We start from the raw sequence: 23,835 nt of genomic DNA, 5'->3' as shown, positions 1-23,835 counted from the left end.
AGGGGAGTAAGTCACTGAGAAAGGGCAGAAATGGATGAGCACTGAGTTGAAGAGAAAAAGAAACCTCACTCTCTGGGACTGGGGGGATGGCCCAGTAGGTAAAGTGCTAGCATCATAAGTGTGAGGACCAGAGTTCAGGTCCTCAGACCCCACTTAAGTACCAGCTGTTTGTATCTCTGGCACTTGTGATGTGGAGACAGGAACCCCAGGCCAAGGCTGGTTCATCAGACTACTCAAAACAGGCAAGCTCATTGTGCCAATGAATAAAGTTAAGAATGATCAAGGAAAACATCCAGCGTCAACTTCAGGCCATACCTACACACATATGTATACACACACACACACACACACACACACACACACACACACGGGAATACACACACAGAGAGACTCCCTCACCATGCACAGATACACGATAAAAATCACGGAGAGAGACATCATTTTCCATGTGTTTTAAGATCCTGATTCCATTTCCTTCTGAAACTCCTTCAGTCTTCCTTGCCTGAGACCTTGGCCCAATCCTCCTTTTTCCCAAGCCAGTTTCTCTTAGTCAAAGCCAAGCAATCTCTGGCCACCCTTACCCCACTGTGGTACTGTGAGACTCTACCTATTGGAGCCTTTGCTTCCTCATTTGTAAAATGGAATGGCCAGCTTGTGTACTATTATAGTTTGAATATGAAAGGCCCCTCCAGGAGTCACATTTCAAAGGCTTGCTCTCCAGGAGAAGACACATTCTGAAAAGTTGTGGGAACTCTAGAAGGAAGGGCCTGGCTAGAGGAAGTTGGCCAGTTTGGGTATGCCTTTAACACAGATCACAACTCAGTGAACTGCCCCTTATCTCCACTTCCTGTCTATCATAGAGTGAAAATATGTTTTCATTGCATTCTCCTATCATCATGACACTGTACCCAAACACACAAGGCAAAAAAAAAAAAAAAGTATTAAAAAATCATGGCTGAGCCCTCTATAACCATGAGCCAAATAGCCCACTCTTTCAATGTTTGTCAGTGTTTCGGTCACAGCAATGAAGTAATGTTGTGCTCCTACATTTCTTTCCTGGCATTCTGATTGCACAAAAGGCTTCTACAAAACCAAATGGGATTAAGTTGCAGCCATGCCCCCGAACCTACCCCCCCACTCCACCTCTCCCCTGCTCAAGTCACCAGACTTAGACCATAATCTAGTCACACCAGTCAATGTAAACAGCTTCACTACCTGTTGTCTTAGCAGAGACTACTGTTCCAGAAACCAGTGTGCAGCCTGGAAAAGTGGACTTTGGTTCTTAGAAATGTATCTTTCCAGCTCTCAATACTGTCCAATGTAAGACAGAACACTAGCCCACACCCACACAGTTCCTGTCTCCCTATGCTGTCACTGCAGCCAAGTATGTTTATAGCTCTAGCGTGCTTGTCAAAACAGGAAGCTGGTGCTTCCACACCACCCTGGCCTCAGAGTGTTTCCTTAATTCTCTCTTTCGGCTCCTTGATGTAAGTAAAATCACCGTGATCATTACAGTTTCAACTGTAGCTCCCATTGCATGGACATCCTCAGACGACGCTAATGCATGTGGCATTTCACAAGTGCCATTGTGTCCGCCACAGAGGAATGCTGTATGGGTGGCCTGATGGTGTCTCTTTATAGCCACTGAGCCACAGGGAAGAAATAGAATATACTGCAGCTGGAAGGAATTGGATCAGACCAAAACCAAAGCAAAACAACAACAGAAAACCTTCCCTTGGGTGGCAAGACAGCAGTGTAGATTACAGAAGACAATGTGTTAGCAAAACCTTGATATTTTTAGGCAGCTTCCTCTTGGGTACTCTTGGAAATGCAACCCCGCTCATAGGCTCAGGAATAGATTGGATAAAAAAATTTCAGTGTCCCTCCCATTCCTATGCTGATGACAGGGTCTCCATTTGAAGGTCCCTCTGCCTTCATTATTCTAACTTCCGACCAATTTCACTCTCCTATAAATGTCTGACAGGGGCCACATTTTAAAATATAATTTTGTCGTTCTTATGTGCATGGGTATTTTGTACCACTTTCAAGCCTGGTGTCCATTGAAGCCAGAAGAGGGTGATGAATCTCCCAGAACTTGAGTTACATGTGAGCTGCCATGTGGGTTATGGAAATCAATCCATGGTCCTCTGGAACAGCAACCAGTACTCTTAACCACTGAGCTATCTCTCCAGCCCCAAGCTCCACATTTTAGACAACTCCAACATTACTCTTTCCTATCCCTTACTGTCAATTCATTTCACCACTAATCTCTACCCTCACTTAAGAGGGAACCTGTAACATGAAGGCTACATGCAATGAGCAGGAAGATGGATCCCTTTGCTGTCTCAACTGTTGTCTTCCGCATCACCGGGCATGCACAGCCCCACCCACCCAAGGTGCCTGTGTCACCCAGCCTCCCTGCAGTGTTTATGGATCCTGAAATCTGTCCTGCTAGATGCCACGGAGAGGCTTCTCAAGCAGCAGTCACTCTTCCTTGACCTCTATCCACCCAAGGGCAAGAAGAAAATACTGAGTGTCACAGCCAGCTAACCAGTAGAAACATCACCCAGGTCTCCCAATCCTATAAAGATTAATACCCATGCTGGTTGGTCCTAGATCTACTAAACATGCACATTCTGTAAGATATCTGAATTTTAAGAAGGTGTGTGTGTGTGTGTGTGTGTGTGTGTGTGTGTGTGTGTGTGTGTGTATGTGACAGAAGAGAACACAGGACAAAGTTATTTAGTAAATATCACCCTCACAATAACCTTGACAAGTAAGCAAGTAAGAGTTTCTTTGCACAAGAGTGTGTACATCCCTAGGAGACACATTTACTGAATACTTTTTAAACCAAGGACTCACAGCATCCACATGTCTTTCATCTATTCTTCTTTTCATTCCCATAATCACTTCCTTTAGACTAAAAGGGGAATTGTAGTGAGATAGTCCTTCTGTAGCACTGACCACGCCCATTGGGGGGTGGAGCCATGGGCGGGAGTGACCGGTGGAAGGAGGTCGGAGGGGGCCAGGAAAGGCTCTCTCTTTCTGGCATGACTCGGACAGGAGAGGATCGGGTTGAATTTCCTGGTGTTCATCTGTCTAGGTTGTAAGTTATTTCTCCCTGAATAAACATCTATTCGGCCTATTTGTTTATCCTGATCCTTATTTACCGCAATAACTTCCCTTATCTGAGGAGAGGGAACCAAAAGGCACCAATACTACTTAGTGTCTGACACTCCGCTTCGAAGCTGTCCCCAGCCTCCACTCCCTGCCTCTTTATCCATATGCCACACAGAGGTCAGAGTATCGTCTAACCCATGCGTCTCATTGGACAATATGGCTAGCTCCTCATGGGCAGCCTCAGGGTTGGTAGCTCCATGTCAGTGGCTTTGCAGATGAAACTTGTCCCTGCTTCTCCAGAATCTTCTCTAACCTCTGCCTACCAACTTGCAGCCAACAAGCTTTACCACACACTCCTAGCTCAGAACATGTTTCCATAGCCAATAGACTTTGCCTACCTTGAACCACTTTTTCAAACTTTCTCCCATCCTTCTCAATAGCACGTTCTTCATTGGGCTTGGGCCCATCTTTTTTGTCTTCACTAAGAGTTAATCGGCCTTTCATCTCTCCTTGTATCACTTCATTAAAACTTCACTTACAGAGCAACCCACATGGTACTTTCCATATCTGGGATGTGTCATACACAGTAAACTATTATGACAAACAACTAAAAAAAAATGTTCATGACTCAATAACAAAGATCTATGTCTTGCTCATGTGTGAGCCATTGCGGGGGACTCTCCCCCAAGTGGTGACTAAAGGATAGAGACGGCCTCCACTTGGTAGCTCCATCACTCTCACTCACACCAACAGTGAAAAGTAAGCATTGAACTTAGAGCAGGGGGTTTTAAGGACCCAGTCTGACCAAATCCCTAGCCATCACTCTGAGACAAGTATGTCACTGTATTTACTGACTGTACTTCTCATAGTATTCTCAACTTCCCATAGAACTGATTCATGACCAAGAAATGTCTTTAAAAGGAAAACAGAGCCAATCTGTTCCATATTCAATGGTACCTCTATAGCCATTGTATTTGAGAGTAGGACCAGCCTAAGGGAGTCCACTGTCAGGTTTTGGGTACCAGCAAGGATTTTCACATAATGGATCAACTGGTGTAACACAAACTGGCCTTTGTCCACAGTTGCCATTTTTCTGTCTTAATATTCAATTAATCATCATGATGACAACCTAGTAAGTTAAATTAATAGAGAATCTAAAAGGACCTGTCATATTTACCATTAAATAAACAAAATGAGTCACACTGCCAGAAATTCTTGGGAATTTTAAAAATTATTTCCCTCAGCTCTGTAGCACACTATTGAAGGGAAATTGTCTCTGGGATACATAGTGATGATTACAATGAAAACAGCCTTGGGATGCAGCCCAGGGGTAGAGTACCGGTAGAGCAAATATAAGGCCCCAGGTGTGCTCCCAAGTACACACACACACACACACACACACACACACACACACACACACACGGGGGGGGGAGCGGGGAGGAAAAGCGAGAGAGAGAACTAGTTTTTTTCCTTTTCTCCCTCATCAGCCTGAGAATGATTCAAATAATAGTTACTTTTTAAAAATATTTTTTAACTAATGGGCATATGTGTTCATATGCATGTATATCTCTGTGAAGATGTTGGATCTCCTGAAACTAGAGTTACAGGAGCCATGTGCTGCACCATCTCTCCAGCCCCTCAAATAGCAGTTCTTAACTGTAAATAAAAATATTATATTCCCAAAAACATGCTATTTGATATCTCTCTGAAATTAAGAATACAAGAGTATGTGAGGGATTTCCAGTTTTGGCCGGATATTCAGGGACAGCGCAAGTCCCTGTCTCTTATAAAAGGAAACAAAAATAAATCAAAAACTTTCAGACACAAGGGAGGGCTCATCTCTAACAGGGAAGATTGCTTTGAGATAGAATTTTAGTTTATGGTTTGACTTATGATTATTTAACATCATGCTGACACTAAAGTGATATCCATTCATTGAAAATTCCACTTTGCATAGTATCTATGTATGTGTGTATGAGTGTGCAAGTGTGTATGTGAGAGTGTGAATGTGTAAACAAGTGTGAGCACTGCTTACCCTGGATTCTAAGCCCAGGACCTCTTATTATATTCCTGATCCCCTGTGATTGAATTGATCTCCTGAGCTAGCAGTATGCTGGGCAATGGTAGTGAACCACAGGTCCTAGAAAACCCAATACATAGCTGTTGCTAGGCTATGCCCTTCATGTAAATGTCTTAAAAACATTTTTTACCTTCATCATGTGTACATTGGTGTTTTGCCTGAATGTAAGTCTGTGTGATGGTGTTGGATTCTGGAATTATAGATAGTGTTGAATTGAACCCAGGTCCTCTGGAAGAGCAGCAGTCAGTGCTCTTAACCACTGGGCCATCTCTCTAATCCCCCTTCATAGTATTTTTAACTAACTGTGGGTTGGTTGGTATATGCCCTATCATGAGTGAAGGTACACTTAGAGCTTGGTGACTCTAAAGAATAATTTAAGCTTGGATTTCCAAAGCCTTTATATTTCTCATACAGCCACAGAGCTGTTGAGGAAAACTGAGGCAGAGAAGCATGACATGATTTGGCAATGATCACAAGGCAAATCCCATGGCATTTTCCATGAACCAAAGCACAGACCAAGACCATGGCCTCACCTTAGCATTGCTTGCTTTCCTCCCATTCATCCCATCTGATGATTAGTTGAACAAAGCCCTTTGAACAATCCCTATGCCATCAGGTCCAATGGATGGCTTCCTGTCTTCACCCTGCGTAGCCTGTGATCAAGTTCCCACTATCCAGTTATCCAAGCCACTCTATCCTATGGGCAAGACTCTTCCTACAAACCCAATAAGACTTCCACTGCTAAATCCCCTCATGTTTCTTAGTATTTCTTCCTCATCAGCTTACCAGAGCAGCAATTTTACATTGACTTATGAGCTCCCCTGGTTAATAACAGCATTTCCCACTAGACTACAGGCTTAACGAGGATGGCACTATGTTCAGTTTTTCCCCATCATGATAGTCTCGGAACTGATCACCATTCTGGGCACATATTAACACTTAATTTAAAAAAATCCCAATGAATAATAAAAGTCAACTTATCAGTAAAGCAATTAATCAATACAATATATTTTCTTGTGTTTCTTCCTGTTTTGAGATGTTACTATAGAAATCCATCACATCAGATGGTCTGTTGAGTAGAGCAGTTTTCCTTTCTATTACACTAACATACTTTGATTTATTTTATTAAAAGAGTTTTAGAAAAATGATGAGCAAGCCTATGCTCATAGTCTTTATTCAAGATGACAGAGTATCTGACTATATGGTGACATGTAGAAATGAGGACAGTAGAGAATGTATCTAAGAAAGAAGATGGATCTCTGGGTAGGTCTTTGGTTTAGAACCAGAAGTACCAGGCTGGCTTTATCCAGCAGCATGATCATGTGGAGGCTGCTTTAGTCCCTGGAGCCCTGGTTGCTCATCTGGGGGGTGTGAGGGATGCTATAGATGGCCAGTCTTCTGCCTTGAACAAGTGCCGTAAGTCCCAAGCATGGCCACCCTAGCACTGTTTCCTAGAAACCGAGAGTTTTCCTACAAGGACATTTTTTAGAACCAAAAGCTTTTCCTTCTTAATAGCTATATATTTTTTGTAGCTCTTAAGCTGTTACTTGTAACAAAATATACTAAGAAAAATTCCAGTCTTTTTAAGGTGTATCCTTATCAAGTCTCTTGACTCTCACCTTTCCCTGATCAGGAATGAGCAGTCCACCAGTACCCTATTCCTAGAAATAAGTCAGAACAGCAGCTTTTATAAAATAAAAGCCTCCAAGTCAGGCATCATTTACCAGATATAATTACTCAACTGTCTGAGTGTTGGGTCTTTAATTTAGTAAATATTTGTTTAGCCAGCTTACTCCCATAGAATGGTCATGTGGGTCACATAGGATACCATTCAAGAAAATAATTGGAAATGTATAAGGTGCAATAAACATAGGTTTTCAAATGCCTGAGAGGTGCCCCAAGGAATAATGACAAACATGGCCATGATGATGCCAATTATAGACATTACATCTCCCAGCAGTCTTTTAGTGACAAATCCCATGTGATCAAGATCTCAAATGCTCAATTCCTGTTTCCCCTACACAGTTCCAAAAGTTCCATACCTAAGTGTTCATGTGGCAATTAGTAAAAAAGTTACCGTTTACCCTGCAAGGCAAGAAAGGATTTAAACCCACATAATAAGCCCTGCATTAAGTAGCTACCAAAAGCAAATGAGCAAGAACATATTAGAATATCTTAATCCAGAGTGTTGAGTAGAATGAAAAGGCAATGTTTACTTAAGAAAATGTGCTGCCTACTCTGGTTCAGTAGCATGGTTTTCACACAATCAGAGACCCATTCCTCCAAGACAACAGAAGCTTGAAACCTGAGTTGAAATTCTTACATATATGGAGAAGTGATTTTGTGTGTGTGTGTGTGTGTGTGTGTGTGTGTGTGTGTGTGTGTCAATAGGGAAAAAACAATTTGGGTCATGGAAATGAAAATATGAAGCTCCTAAAAGAAAGCAGGGTATTGTGTATCACTCTAACGGCAACACTGGAAAAGCTATGGTTGTAGTTTAAGACCAGCCTGGACTCTCTGGAAAGGCAATCTCTCTCAACCTTTTTCCTGAAAAAAAAAATCCTAAAAGAAAACAAAGGGTAAAGTTTCACAACATTGCATTTACCAGTAATTTCTTGTTTTGACCCAAAAAAGTGTGGCAACAAAAGAAAAAGTCATTAATTGAACATTATCAAAATTAACGATTCCTGTGCACCAAAGGGGACAATGAAAAGAGTCAGTCTGGAGACGGAGGAAATATGCAGACACTGCATATGTGATACAGGATTAACATCCAGACTACAAGAAGACCTCTCATAACTCAAAAAGCCAGATAATCCAATTCAAAAGCAAGCATGAGACGTAAACGGACATTTCTCCAAAGGGAGAATATGAACGGCCTGGAAGCCAAGAAAAGATGTTTACCATTACAGGCCATTAGAAGAATACAAATCAAAACTACATAGAGAGATATTTCATGCACTTTAGACCAGAATTATGAAAAAAGGGGGTACAAAGGGGAACAATGTGTTGGCAAGGGCGTGAAGAGGCAGGACTTTTGTTCCTCACCAACGGAGAGGTATACATGGTGCTGCCACTGTGGAAAACACTTTGACAATGCTCCAGAAACTTAAACACAGAATCAGTCTATGATCCAGCAATTCTCCTCCACGGTATCCATGCCAACAATGATAAAGACTCAGCACACACTAGTGTCCATAGCTGAGTTAATCACCATAGCCAAAAGGTAAAAGCAACCCAATGTCCAACAGAGGACTAGATAAACAAAATAGGACATACACATATTTTAGGATACTATATGACATGCTCTAACATATATAAACCTTGAAAGTATCTTAGGAAATAAGTCAAAAGGACACCAAAAGGATAAATATTAGATAACCTACTTCTATAATATAATTATATGGAGAAAGATATAGAAACAGAAAGTAGAACTGAGATTATGGGGAGCTGGCAAGAGAAAGGACTATGAAGTTAATATTTAACAGGTGCAGAGTTTGTGTTTAGCATGATTAAAAAAAAGTTCTGTTGATGGATGATAACAATGAGTGTGAACATACTGAATGTCTCTGAGTTTGATACGTAAAATAGTTAAGATGGTTTTTATGTAAGAGGGAGGCCTTGGTGTGATTGGAAATTGGTGTCTGTCATCTGTTGCAGATAATGGGTGTGTTCTACTTAGAATCTTTGAACTCAGGGAGGGAAGGTGAAATTGATGGAAAATGGCTAATGCCTGGCTTTCCCACTGTCCCCTGCAGCCCTGGCTCACACTCATTAACCTGAGGTTCTCTGCAATCATTTCTCTTCCCTCCCCCTTTCAAATACGTCTTGTAATGGCAAATAAGGATAGCAAGCTCCAGCACCCTCACGTTGCTGGAAAAATGAGATGCCACCTCAGCCTGAAGTCACTGTCCTGATTTGCTGGCAAAGAGCAAAGTGGAAACTTAACATTCTAAGGAAGTTGGGGGTGGGGTGTAGGAAGACACCAATCCTTAGTGATTGGAGGGGGAAAGCAGCACAGGCAGAGGGATGAAAATGAAGCAAGAAGTCCTCTAAAAACAGCCAACTCCTCTGCCCAGTATGGGACTGATCTACAAAAGACACAGGCTCATCCATGACAGATGCAAAAATCCCCAGGGAGAGGTTTCAGTCATACTGGCCTTCCACACGTGGTAAGACTGCTTCCATTTTCCACGGCAAAACAATCGGCAGAGCTGTTGTTAGGGAGCAATGTTCCAGATGTCCACCAACAATAGTATAATTCTCAACATCTGGAAATGTAACCACAATAGAACCAAGAGGCCCGCCAGCTTCATGAAAAAACCTCCTAGAGCAAGGCCTGTCAGGGTGACAGAATGCTAGAGACCACAAAGAACCAAGTGCTACATCCTTCACTTGCCTGGCTGTTCCTAGTTTTGTTTGTTTGTTTGCTTGCTTGCTTGTTTGCTTGCTTTTATTTTACATATCGATCCCAGTTCCCTCTCTCTCCCTCCCTTTCCCTCTCTCCCACCCTTTCATGCCCCCGACCACCCTACCCTCCCTCCACCCCCCCACTCCACATGTAGGGTGATGCCTTCCAGGAGGGGTCATCTAAATCTGTCAAGTCATTTGGAGTAGGGACTAGGACTTCTCTCCTGTCTCCAGGTTAAGGGAGTATCCCTCCATGGGGGTTGTATCCCCAAAGTCCTTTTGTGCACCAGGAATAATACATCCTGCTTCCACTGTCCAAGGTCCCTTAGACTGCTCAGGCCTTCTAGCTGAGACCCATGTTCAGGGCATCTGAGTCAGTCCCATGCTGGATTCCCAGCTATCAGTCTGGGGGCCCATTAGCTCTTCCTTGTTCAGGTCAGCTGCCTGGTCTTGTCCTCCCTCTCTGCATCTGGATGTTTGCTTCTGTTTCTTCCATCAGCTACTAGATGAGGGCTCCATGATGGTGGATAAGTTAGTTGTTGATCTCATTATCAGGGAAGGGCATTTATGGTAGCCTTTCCACTGTTGATCAAATTGTTACTTGGGGTCAGTCGTGTAGGTCTCTGCATATTTCTCTCGGTTCAGTTTTCTCTTCAAACCTATAATGGCTCCCTCTTTTATGGTTTCTCTATCTCTGTCTCTCTGTCTCTCCATCTCTCCGTCTCTCTCTCTCTTTTCTCTCATCTATTCCTCCCTTGACTCAATCTTCTTAGTCCCACATGTTTTCCTCTCCTCCCCTTCTCTTTCTCCTAGTTCCCTCTCCACTCACTGCCTCCCCTCCCTGCCCCTTATGCTCTGGAGATCTTGTCCCTTTCCCCTTCTGTGAGGGACCTTATATGAATCTCTTAGAATCTTCCTTGTATCCTAGTTCCTCTGGCAGTGTGAATTATAGGCTGGTGATCCTTTGCTCTGTTTCTAAAATCCATAAATGAGCAAGTACATACCATGTTCATCTTTTTGTGACCAGGCTACCGCATTCAGGATGATTTCTTCAAGTTCCATTCACTTGCCTGTGAATTTCAAGATTCCAGTGTATTTTCCGCAGAGTAGTATTCTATTGTGTAAATGTGCCACATCTTCTTTATCCATTCTTCAGTTGAGGGTCATTTAGATTGCTTCCAGGTTCTTGCTATTACAAATAATGATGATATGAGTATAGTTGAGCACATGTCTTTGTTGCATGGAAATGGGATCATTTGGGTATATGCCTAAGAGGGGGATTGCTGGGTCCTGTGGCAGACTGACTCCCATTTTCCTGAGGAACCGCCAATACTGATCTTCAAAGTTTGCACTCCCATCAGCAGTGGAGGAGTATTCCCCTTTCTCCACATCCTCTCCAGCATGAGTTGTCATTGGTGTTTCTAATTTTAGCCATTCTGGCAAGAGTAAGATGGTATCTCAAAGTTGTTTTGATTTGCATTTCCCTGTTAGCTAAGGATGTTAAGAACTTTCTTAAGTGTCTTTCAGCCTTTTTGATTTCCTCTATTGAGAGTTCTCTCTTCAGTTCTGTACCCCATCTGTATTTGGTGATTTGTTGACTAGTTTCTTGAGTTCCTTATATATTTTTGAGATCAGCCCTCTGTCATATGTAGGACTGGTGAAGATCTTTTCCCAGTCTGGGGGATGCAGTTTGGTCTTGTCAACTGTATCCTTTGCCTTACAGGAGCTTCTCAGTTTGAGGAGGTCCCATTTATTAATTTTTGACCCATTTATAAATTGTTGACAATTTATTAATTGTTTGTTGGAGTTATGTTCAGGAAGCGGTCTCCTATACCAATTTGTTCAAGGGTACCTCCTACTTTCTCTTCTAAGAGGTTCAGTGTGGCTGGATTCATGTTGAGGTCTTTGATCCATTTGGTCTTGAGTTTTGTGCATTGCGATAGACATGAGTCTATCTGCAGTCTTCTACACACCATCATCCAGTTGTGCCAGCACCATTTGTTGAAGATGCTTTCCTCCTCGCATTATATACTTTTAGCTGTTTTGTCGAAAATCAGGTGTTCATGGGTGTGTGGGTTAATGTTAGGATTTTTTATTAGATTCCATCGGTCTACCTGCCTATTTTTGTGCCAATACCAGGCTGTTTTCAGGACTATAACTCTACAGTAAACCTTAAAGTCAGGGATGGTGATGCCTCCTGAAGTTCCTTTATTGTACAGGGTGGTTTTGGCTATCCTGGGTCTTTTGTTTTTCCATACAAAGTTGATTATTATCCTTTCAAGGTCAGTGAAGAATTGTTCTGGGATTTTGATGGGGATTGCATTTAATCTATAGATTGCTTTTGGTAAGATTGTCATTTTTACTATGTTTATCCTACCTATCCAAGAGCATGGGAGATATTTCCATTTTCTGGTATCTTCTTCAATTTCTTTCTTTAAAGACACAAAGTTCTTATTATATAGGTCTTTCACTTGTTTGGAAAGTGTTACCCCAAGACACTTTATGTTGTTTGAGGCTATTGTAAAGTGTGATATTTCTCTGATTTCTTTCTCAGCCCCTTTGTGGTCTGAATAAAGTAGGGCTACTGATTTTTTTTAGTATATCTTGTATCCTGTTTCTTTGCTGAGAGTGTTTATCAGCTGTAGAAGTTCCCTGGTAGAGTTTTTCAGGCTGCTTATGTAAACTATCATATCATCTGTAAATAGTGAAAGTTTGACTTCTTCCTTTCCAATTTGGATCCCACTGATCTCCTTTTATTGTATTATTAATTTAGCTAGAACTTCAAGTACAATATTGAAGATATATAGACAGAGAGGACAGCCTTGTCTTGTTCCTGACTTTAGAGGAATCCTTAAGCTTCTCTTCATTCAGTTTGATGTTGGCTATTGGTTTTCTGTTTTTTATGTTTAGGTATGTTCCTGTTATCCCTGATCTCTCCAAGACCTTTATCATGAAAGGGTGTTTAATTTTGTCAAAGGCTTTTTTAGCATCTAGTGAGATGATCATGTGGCTTTTCTTTTGCTGTTTGTTTATATGGTAGATCACTTTGATAGATTTTCTTATGTTAAACCATCCCTGCAACCCAGGGATGAAGCCTACTTGGTTATGGTGGATGATTTCTCTGATATGTTCTTGGATTTGATTTGCCAGGATTTTATTGAGTATTTTTGCATCAATGTTCATCAGGGATATTGGTGTGTAGTTTTCTTTCTTAGTTGTGTCTTTGTGTGGCTTGGGTACCAAAGTAATTGTGGCCTTGTAAAAATGAACCTTCTGTTTGTATTGTGTGGAACAATTTGAGGAGTATTGGTATTAGCTCTTCCTTAAATTTCTGGTAGAATTCTGCATTGAAGCCATCTGGCCCTGAGCTTTTTTTTAGTTGGAAGGATTTTGATGAGTGCTTTTATTTCATTAGGGGTTATAGGTCTATTTAAGTTGTTTGTCTGTTCTTGATTTAATTTTGGGTAAGTGATAGTTATCCAGAAATTTGTTCATTTCAAATTTTCAAATTTTTTGGAGTACAGGTTTTGAAAATATGACCTGAAAATTGTCTGGATTTCCTCAGTGTCCGTTGTTACATCCCCCTTTTCATTTCTGATTTGGTTAATTTGCATGTTCTCTCTCTGCTTTTTGATTAGTTTGGATAAAGGTTTGTCTATTTTGTTGATTTTCCCAAAAACCCAACTCTTTGTTGCATTGAATATTTGTATTGTTTTCTTGGTTTCTACTTTATGGATTTCAGCCCTCAAATTGATAATTTCTTCGTGTCTGCTTCTCTGGGGTGAGTTTGCTTCTTTTTGTTCTAAGGCTTTCAGTTGTGCTGTTAATTCTCTAATGTGACTATCCTCTGTTTTCTTCATATGGGCACTTGGTGCAATGAACTTCCCTAGTAACACTGCTTTCAAGGTGTCTCATAAGTTCGGGTACGTTGTGTCCTCATTCTCGTTGAATTTTAGGAAGTCCTTAATTTCTTTCTTTATTTCTTCTTTGACCCAGGTATGGTGCAATTGTGCATTGTTCAGTTCCCATGAGTTTGTAAGGTTTTTGCTATTTGTGTTGTTGTTGAATTTCAACTTTAAAGCATGGTGTATCTGATAAGATACAAGGACTTTACAATTTTTTGTATCTGTTGAGGTTTTTTATGTCACCTAGTATGTGGTCTATTTAAGAGAAGATTCCATATGGAGCAGAGAAGGTTTATTCTTTTGTGCTTTGATGGAATGTTCTATAGATGTCTGTTAAAACCAATCGAGACATAACTTGTTAGTTCTTTTGTTTCTTTGTTAAGTTTCTGACTTTTGTTCCTGCCTAGCAGTGAGAGTGGTGTGTTGAAGTCTCCCATTATAAGTGTGTGAGGTTTTGTGTGAGCTTTGAGTTTTAGTAAGTGTTTCTTTTATGAATGTGGATGCCTTTGTATTTTGGGGCATACATGTTCAGAATTGAGACTTTGTGCTGATGGATTTTTCTTGTGATGAATACAAAATTATTGTCTTCATCTCTTTTGATTGATTTTGGTTTGAAGTCTAACTTGTTAGATATTAGGATAGCTACATCTGCTTGCTTCTTGGGTCCATTTGATTGGATGATCTTTTCCCAACCCTTTACCCTGAGGTAATGACTATCTTTGAAGCTTAGATGTATTTCTTGTATGCAGCAAAAGGATGGATTCTGTCTTTGTATCCATTCTGTTAGTCTGTGTCTTTTTATAAGTGAGTTAAGACCATTAATATTGAGGGAAAGTAAGGACCATTGATTGTTAATGCTTGTTTATTTTAGATTTGTTGTTGGCAGTGGTATTGTGGATATATTTGCCCTGCTTTACCCTTGGGTTCTGTTGAAGTGGGATTATCTATTGCCTATGTCTTTGTGAGTGTAGTGAGTGGAGTTGACTTGGGTTGGAGTTTTCCTTCCAGAACTTTCTGTAGGGCTGGATTTGTAGATACATGTTGTGAAAATATGTCATTAAATATCTTTGTATCTCTGTCTATAGTGATTGAGAGTTTTTCTGGGTACAGTAACCTAGGCTGGCATCTGTGGACTCTTAGTACTTGTAGAACATCTATCCAGGACCTTCTGGCCTTAAGAGTTTCCATGGGGAAGGCAGGTGTAATTTTGATAGGTCTGCCTTTATATGTTACCTGGCCTTTTTCTTTCACTGCTCTTAATATTTTTTTCTTTTTTCTATATGTTATGGGTTTTGATTATCATGTGTTGAGGGGGTCTTTTTTCTTTGGTCCAGTCTATTTGGTGTTCAGTAGGCTTCTTGTACTTTCATGGGCATGTCCTTCTTCAGATTGGGAAAGTGTTCTTCAATGATTTTGTTGAATATGTTTTCTGCACCTTTGAGCTGGGCTTCTTTGCATGTTTATTATTCTTAGGTTTGGCCTTTTCACAGTGTTCCACATGTTCTGGATGTTTTGTGTTAAGGATTTGTTGGATTTACAATTTTCTTTGGTCCATGTAGTTCCCAATCTTTTGCCCAGTTTTTCTATTTCCAGCATTCCTTCAGTTTGTATTTTCTTTATTGTCTCTGTTTCAGTTTTCAAGTCTTGAACTGTTTCCTTCACCTGTTTAATTGCTTTTTTTTCTTGGCTTTCTGTACTTTCTTTAAGAGATTTGTTCATTTCTTCCAATTTTTTGTTTGATTTTTCTTCTATTTCTTTCTTTAAGGGATTTTCTCATATCATCTTTGAAGGCCTCTATCAATTTATGAAGATTTTTTTTTAAGTTGTTCTCTTCTGCTTCATCTGCTTTAGGGTGTTCAGGTCTAGTTGGTGTAGAATCCCTAGATTCTGATGGTGTCATGCTTGTCTTTCTATTGTTAGGTGTTTTCTTGTATTGCCATCTTCCCATTGCTTCTTCCAGTAGGTGTAGGTGCTCTCTCTCTCTCTCTCTCTCTCTCTCTCTCTCTCTCTCTCTCTCTCTCTCGTTCTCCCCCAGTGGGCTTAGGTGTGTCAGAAGTTCAATGTCTGTAGCTCTGGGTGGTCCAAGCTCTCTAGGAGATCTGCCTCAGGCAGGGGCCCGGCTATGGGGGTCAAAGATCAGGCTCCAGTAGAGGCCCAGAGAAGGGGGTCAAAGATCCAGCAGGCAGCGACTCAGGATGGTCCTGTGGGGATAGGCATATGTCTGGGAGGGGACAGGAACTCCAGCAGAGGACTAGTGGTGGGGGTCAGAGATCTGGCAGGCTGGGATTCAGGGTGGACCCTCATGGATAGGCAGGTCTAATGTGCTCAGAGCAGCTCCAGGAAGTTCCCCGAAGGTGGCAGGATTATTGGATCTGCCCTCTGTCCCAGTGCTCAACCAAAGCCATGGGACAGTGGGCAGTGTATGGCACAGGGTTGAGGGCAGGGCAGGCTCTTCATGGGGGGGGGGCAGTGTGTGTATCAGAACACCAGGAGTGTTCTCACTGGGGACCGGACACAGGAGGGAGCAAGATTCAGGGCTAATCCAGAGTTCCCAGGGAAGAGGGAGGGGCATTCAATGAGAACTGGTCCCAGACTCACCTCTTGCAGAGGCCTGGCAATGAGGGGGTCAAAGTTCTGGCAGGCCCCTAGTTATGTTTTATAACAAGCAAGAGCAGTCTTTATTTAGGGTTCTTCTCATTCCCCTACATTGTGTATGTGAAGAGAAAGACAGAGGAGGCTGCCTGAGGCTCTGAAGAAGGAACAGGGCCTGCTATTTAATACTTCAGCATAATGAAGCAAAAGTATCAGGCAAAATAAATATTCCATCTAGACTTCTCCATTTGCTTCATTTCTGTCAACACACACACACACACACACATATTTTTAAGGATTAGGATACAGGTCACAATTTTCTCAACAGGCTGCCCATTTTTAGTGTGTGTGTGAATTGAATGTGTACTCATATAAGTGACATATGAAAGTGTGTGAGTGTGTGTGTGTGTGTGTGTGAATATATGAATATGTGTTTAAGTGTATGTGTGTAGGACTGTGTGTATTGTATGTGACTATATAAGTATATGCTAAAGTGTGTGACTTTATGAGTGTGTGTGTATATGAATGTCTATGTGTTATATATGAGTGTATGTATAAGTGTGTGTGTGTGTATGTGTGCATATGAGTATGTGTGTGTATGTATGTGGTATATGTACTTGTATGTGTGTGCCTATGTGTGAATATGCATAGGTCAGATGCTGACTTCAGATACCCTGTTCTATCACTCTCTGCTTAATTGCTTTGAGATACTATCTCCACTAAACCTGGAGATAGACTGCGAGCCAGCAAATCCAGGGCCTGTCTCCACCACTCACAGTAGAGGTTACATGAAGCCATAACCAGGTTTTGTTTTGACCTGGGTGCTAGGATCTAATCCTCAGGCTTGCACTGGAGAAGTTCTCACCCACTGAACTGTCTGTCTGTCCTTCCACCTTGTTCTTACCCACTGAACTATCTTTCTACCTTATGTTTTGAGACAGGTTCACTGACCCTGGAGCTCACTGAGTTGGCTAGACTGGTGGGCTCATCCCAGGAAACCCTCCTGTTTCTGCTCCTCCCACTGTAATCAGAGGCATGCACCACTATGCCTGACTTTCTTATGTGGGTGTCAGGCAGTCAAACCCAGGTTCCCATACTTGCACAGCAAGCACTTACTGACTGAACCATCCCTCAGCCCCAGGCTGCTCCTCCTTAGGATCCCAGTGGCCTGGGATGAAGATGACAGCTCTTTCTCAACCATCATTCTCAAGGGATATATTTTTGGAACTTATCAAAGAAGTTTCCCCTTTTTTCAAACATTTATTTATTTATTGTGGGGGGAGGGGTGGGTATGTGTGTGTCACTGAGTGAGTACAGATGGAGATCACAAGACAATTCACAGGACTCAGTTCTCTCCCGTCATGTGGGTTTGGAAATTGAACTCAGGTGGCCAGATTTGGTGGCAGTTCCTATCCCACTGAGCCATCTTGCCAGCCCTCAAGGCAGTTCTAATGCTCACCTGGAGAAATAGGTCAAAAATATTATTGATTTTTTTCTTTTGCCAAAATAAAATTAACAAGAAGATGGTCTTGGAGGAAATAAAATGTACTATGAAGCTATATTAGAGGTGCTAGTTGAAACATCTCGGAACGCTTTATTGAGGCTATTGTGATTGAATGAAGACTTTGTAACAGGGAGGGAGGCTTTAACTACAGATACAACAAAGATGACTGGAGAAATGTGTCCAGTAAGCTGAGAGCTGAGAGCTGAGAGCTCAGAGAGGACTAGAAAATTGCCAAGAGATCATGGGCAGTCAGAACCCCTCTTGAACAAGACTTGAGGGTAGGCTAGAGGGACCAGATAGCAAGGATGACAGAGAAAGAATTTTACCACAGCCAGGATGCTCAAAGTTCACTAAACCAACTTAGCAGGATTCTTGCCAAGATTTCCCAAGAACTATATTTTTGTATAGACTGTGTATCTGGTTAATTTTGGTGCATGATGTTTTTATTTATTTTTACAAAGTTTTTTATAATGAAGTTTATAATTAAAAAAAAAGTATCATATAATTGGATAACTCCAGGCTGTGTTGGAGGTAGCAGGACCAATTCCATGCCCCTTGCTGGGCAGTTTCAAGCCAGCTGTCCAGCGCTGCTGCCCAGCTGATCCGTGGGGGTGTTCAGCAATCTCTGGTTTTCCAAGTTTCTTCTGTGCTGCTCTATTGTCTCCTCACTCCAACTTTCTGTTGTGACCACTACAGGTAGGAGACTAAGAACCACTCTCAGTTACTCCCCATCTGTAATAAGAGACACAGGAAGAGGATTCCAAGAAAAGCAACACAATGAACTGACATATCTCTGAGAGCTTACTGCCTATCCAACATTCAAACTGCCTGAAACAAAGACCCAGTGACTTAAGCAGCCAACTTGCACCTCCGAGGATAAAAGCCATAAGCCATGGGCTGCAGATGTGTACAAATAAAGAAAAGAGGCTGGAATGCTGATGGCATTGTGAATTCCACACTTCTGTCTCCAAACAAATCCTTTTATCTACTTATGTCTCCCATAGTTTTAAACCTGTGCATTTCGACCCCTCTGGAGTTGAATGACCCTTTCACTGGGGTCACATATTAGATATCTGGCACAGCAGATATTTACATTACAATTCATAACAGTAGCAAAATTACAGTTATGAAATAGCAACGAAAAAAATTTATGCTTGGGGGTCACCTACAACATGAGGAACTGTATTAAGTGGTCGAGCATTAGGAAGGTTGAAGACCAGTGCTCTAGATGGTGAGATGAGTGATGGTCTCAGGCTTGCTTGCTGACCTGGCTTTTGGCCACCATCATGGAGGGGGGTAAGCAGAAAAACAGACAAGAACTCAATCTTCAACTCACAGAACCTCCACAGTAGATGCACACGGTCCTAAGTGAGAAAGGGAGTTTATTCTCACAGTCATTAAAATGTGGGGGTTATTTTAATACGGCATTAGGCTGTTCCATCTGCGACCGAGGTGTGCCAGCCTTTGGGGGCCTCTAGAGACATGGCACTGGTGTTCCTACATCATGACTTTGCACGCCCCACTCATCCCACCTGGGACATTTTCTCCATGGTCCTGTGTGGCTCATTTGCTAATTTCCCTCAGGTCTTCAAGAAAGTCCTCAGAGGAAAGACACACTCAGCCTCCTGGCTTCAAATGGCTGCCCAGTGCCTCCCAGCCCCTTCTTAGATTTTCCTTTCTGTTTAGCACCCACACTGTTACAGATTCATCCATCCTCTCCTCAGCACTCCACCTGAGGGTGGGAACTTTCTTTTATTCACATTATTCCCAGTTAGATGGAACAGTGACTTGACTAGTGGGTGGTAGGTACTTGCTAATCATTCATAAGTAAACAAATAGATTTAAATTAATTCAAATCTCAAAATAAAAACCTGTGAAAGTAATCATTTCATTTTAATTAAAAATTACATTTTATCAAATGCATAAACTACACAAATAACATTTTGTTTAAAAAAGAAATGCAGACAGCATGCAGAAAGTAACATAAGTGGCTCTTCATTGTGGTCCAAGTATCAGTTATTAATGTCACAGGGACCTATTCTTTCTCCTTTCAAATTAACAAATGTCTTAAAGAATCATAACACCATGTTGTCAAAGATTTTCTTGCAAACACATATATTCCTACTGCTGCTGCAAATATGTGGAGATTCAATTCATCCCTTTGGGGAAGCAATCAAGGGTCTTTTACCTTTGCTTCTTTAGTCTGATAAATTTTAAGAAATTACTTCCCAAGAAGATGTCAATGTTCAAGGCAAAAAGATATGTTTCTGAGAATTTCTTATAGCTTTATTTATAATGGTATAAACTCAAAAACAATCTGAGCAATCAATAACAGGACAGTTAAGTGAATCACAGTGCTTTCGTAGTTTAGTATTACGACATTTGCAAATACTACCGTAGTGATATGAGAAAACACTGGCAGCATATTGATGAGTAGAGAAGGCAGAGCATAAGACTGCAGACATAGCAGGATCCCAATTATGCAAAGCTGAGAATATGCATGAGAGTAAACGCCTGGGAGGATGCTGTGCATCAAAATGCTAACAGGCGACTGTCTCTAGTGATGTGAACTTATGAATGATTCTTTTTTTCTTTTAAATACTTCCTGCATTTTCAGGTCTTTCCATCCACATGCCACTGTTAGGCTTCTCTTAAGATAAAAAGAGACAATTTGAAGCCAGCCTCTAAGATGATGCGAAATCCATCTGCAGTGCCAGGAAATGGCGCTGCAGAACACCAGTCTTTCTTGCCCATGTTTGGGTGGAGAAGGGTGTTGGAATCCCAAGGCAGTACACATGAAAAGAGAAGAAGAAGTCTCCAACGGTTGCGATTCTCGTGTGTTTTTATAGTACATTTTTTCTCCCCAGCCAAGTGTCCAGGCAAGCGACAGGCTGCACTTTCTCGTGTGGTGTCTATGTTTTTTTAAAGTTACTATGACAAAGGGCCTGAGATGCGCTACTTATGAATACAATGGTTATTGAACACTGTTTTGGAGGTTCACGTTTAATATGAGTCAGCCCTGTTGCTCTGATAATAGCGATGACACTAAATGGTGGTGATGGGAACAGAATGCAGACTACATGGAAGGATGGGAGGTGAAACCAAAGAGAAGTGGAAATAGAAGGTCAAAGGGGAAACGGGGCATGGCAGAAATAGGAGAGGGTAATAATGTCTCAATCTGAGACCCATGCTTCCCCTTCTCTAAATACCTTGGACTAAATGCAATCTAGAGGTGGCTCAAAACGGGGGGGACATTCTTGATTCATACTCACCAGAAAGATCCAGAGAAGACCAAAGCAGGCCACCACAGGAACTCTCAACCCTGCAGTCAGGTTGGCTCAGTCACTGAATCATAGGCAGACCTGAGACTATCAAGCCACTGGGGAATTAAGAAAATCGCAGAAATGTTAAAAGGCCGTGTGTACCACAGGTCATTCCAAACTGCAACTTCAGCTCTCGATTTCCTTTAGTGCAGAGAAGGCATATTTTCACCTCAGTGAGGAAGGCTGTGGTTTGAATGAGTCTCTGAAATTTAAATCGTTACATTTTGTTTACTGTGTGTGCACGCACATACATATGCACATGTGTGCTTCCATGCCACAGCTCATATATGGAGATTAGAAGATAACCTGTAGGAGTTGGGCTCTGAGCACTGAACTCAGATCACCGGGTTTGGCGGCAAGTGCTTTTGACTCCTTGAGCCATCTCACCTGCCCTCATGTTGCATTTTAATTGCCAGAGAATGATCTTAAGAGATGAGGACTTTGAGTGGTGATTGGGGTCATAATGGCTCTGCCTTCAGGAACAAGTTAATGTCATTATCTCGGGAGTGACATCAGGACCAGGGCAGGTTTCTGATAGGCAGAGGAAGCTTGGCCTAGCCCTCCCTACCTACCTTCTGAGTACTCGCTTGCCATTGCATCTGATTTTGATACAGCATGAAGTTCCGGGGCAGATAACGGCCCTGGGCTTCCAAAACCATAAGGAAATAAACTTAGATGTTTGTAAACTATCTAGCCTATTATTTCCTGTCATACCCAATGGCAGAAAACAGTCTAAGACCAAGAAGGTGATGTGGAACAGAGAAATATAGCTATCATTCAAACAGACATGAATTCCATCCTTTCTTCAATGACGTCATAACCCCAACATAGTCCTTCTTCTGACCGCTAGGTGACCCATCCTAGCCTGTTGTCTCTTGTGTCCCTTCTCTGGCTCTCATGCATACACTGGCCTTGGTGGAGACAGTCTCGAGCAAGTATCCCTGAACTGAGCCCTGAACTTCTCTGAATTCCTGCTGGCTGTTGGAAAACTGTGACTTGGAGGTGAGGGATCAGGACAGTTCCAAGGTAGAAGGCTAAGAAGTCATTCCAGCCGAGAAGGTGCTCCAGAAAGAGGCCTCAAAGTTCCAATCAGAAATTGCTAGAAGCTTCCTCATGTGGTGAAGAACCATTTCCAGAAAGAAATAACCAATGGTGGAGAAGAATTCAAGTGACATAGGACATTGTAATAGGTTAGCTAATTTTAACTCCAAGGTGATAGGACAATGAAAGCTGTTACCAACATGAGAGACTGATAAAATTCATGAGTTATGGGTCACCACTAAGGGTCAGTACTTAGGCCAAGTCAGACATGCAGACATAGCTGTCAATTCTCACTGGCCACCTTGGCCCCCATTCTTGAAGGCAAAGTGAGGCATAAGAACCTGGGTTTACCAAGTGTAGTATGGTTGTGTCCACCCAAACTGAATACAGAAAAGTGTCCTAAACTCTATGCAAATCCACTTCTGGCCTAATAAAAAGGAAAACTACAGTTTAAAGTGTCTCAGAAAGGGTGATGGTAAGCAGTGCAGTATTGGCGTTGCAATGTTTAAGAATGAAATGATCCAAAGATAAGCAAGACATTTCCTTTCTTGAAATTCCCTAATCCATGGACCAGAGAGATGGCTCAGCAGTTAAGAACACCTGGTGCTCTTATAAAGAACCCAGGTTTAGTCCCTGGCACACACATATGACAACTCATGAACTGCTTGTATCTCCATGTCCAAAACATATGATTTCCTTTTCTGGATTCTGTGGGCATACAGGTTGACAGTCAGACACATAAAACAATATAAAAGAATTGGGTGACTATATGACTGTAATACAAAATAAGACTATGAAAAAGTGTAACTCTCCATTCAACTTTAAAAGAATTCTCACAAAATACAGCCCTGGTGATTGGAGATAAGCTCTGCATCCAGTGAAAGGCTTCCTAGCAGGGTGTGGTTCCACAGGTTTAGAGATACCCTGTGGACCCAGATGTTCAGGCAGAAGGAGGTAGATACAAAGATCACAAGGCAGGAAAACAAGAAGCTGTCAAGAAAGTTCAGTTCCTAGGCTGAGGGCAAGAAGAGATGAAGAGAGATAAGAAGTGTGATCTGGGCTCTTTGTGGAAGGCCCTAACACCAAGCTGAAGAGTTTGTGCTTAATTCAGTGGTCAGTGGGGAGCCATTGGTGGCTGTCTGTACAGATGTGCCAGACTAAATTAAGCACAAACAGTACTTTATAGCTGGGATGGGAAGGCCCAGAAATAGTGCTTGACTCAGAAACAGGCTGAGCAAAAGGTAATGAGAAAGAGAGCTCTGATCAAAGCAGAGATGTTAATTAAATTTCTAATTATTGTCGAAGGCCATTAGCAACCTAGTCTACCAGACATAACTGCTGAAGTGGGGACAGAAGGCAAAACACTCAACTTAACCTTGGATAGGAACAACTGAGGTGTATGCTTGCTCATTTCAGTGGAGAGGGAAAAAAATTATGGTACTTAACATGCTCGACATGCAAATATGTATGTTCTCTGTGAAGTCACAGCCCAGACCCCAAATATCCCCATGTCTAAGCTGGGTGCTCTTGAACATCACCCAGTGACTCTCTGAACAGTGTTTCCACAGATGATATTGGGTCTCTAATTCTGTCCCCTTACCAATGGGACAGGTGTGAAGATAACTCAGCTCTCTCTATGTTGCAAAGGTTTCCAATGGTTAAAAGGTATTCCTATTAGAAAGTGTTCCATTCATTTGAACAATTAGTCACCCACTACCATGTCATTTGGCCAGTGACTAGTGGAAATAGGAGGCAAGTAACCTGAGGATATCTGTAAAGAGTAAGGCTTTTCCACCAGCCTGGCCAGTCTTGTCCCGCTGCTGTACCAGCCCCAATTAACACACTGAGACTCTGTTTTTT

The sequence above is a fragment of the Phodopus roborovskii genome, unplaced genomic scaffold, assembly GCF_943737965.1.
Source record: "Phodopus roborovskii unplaced genomic scaffold, PHOROB, whole genome shotgun sequence".
NCBI classification, from domain to species: Eukaryota; Metazoa; Chordata; class Mammalia; order Rodentia; family Cricetidae; genus Phodopus; species Phodopus roborovskii.
Note: the sequence above shows the minus strand (reverse complement) of the source record.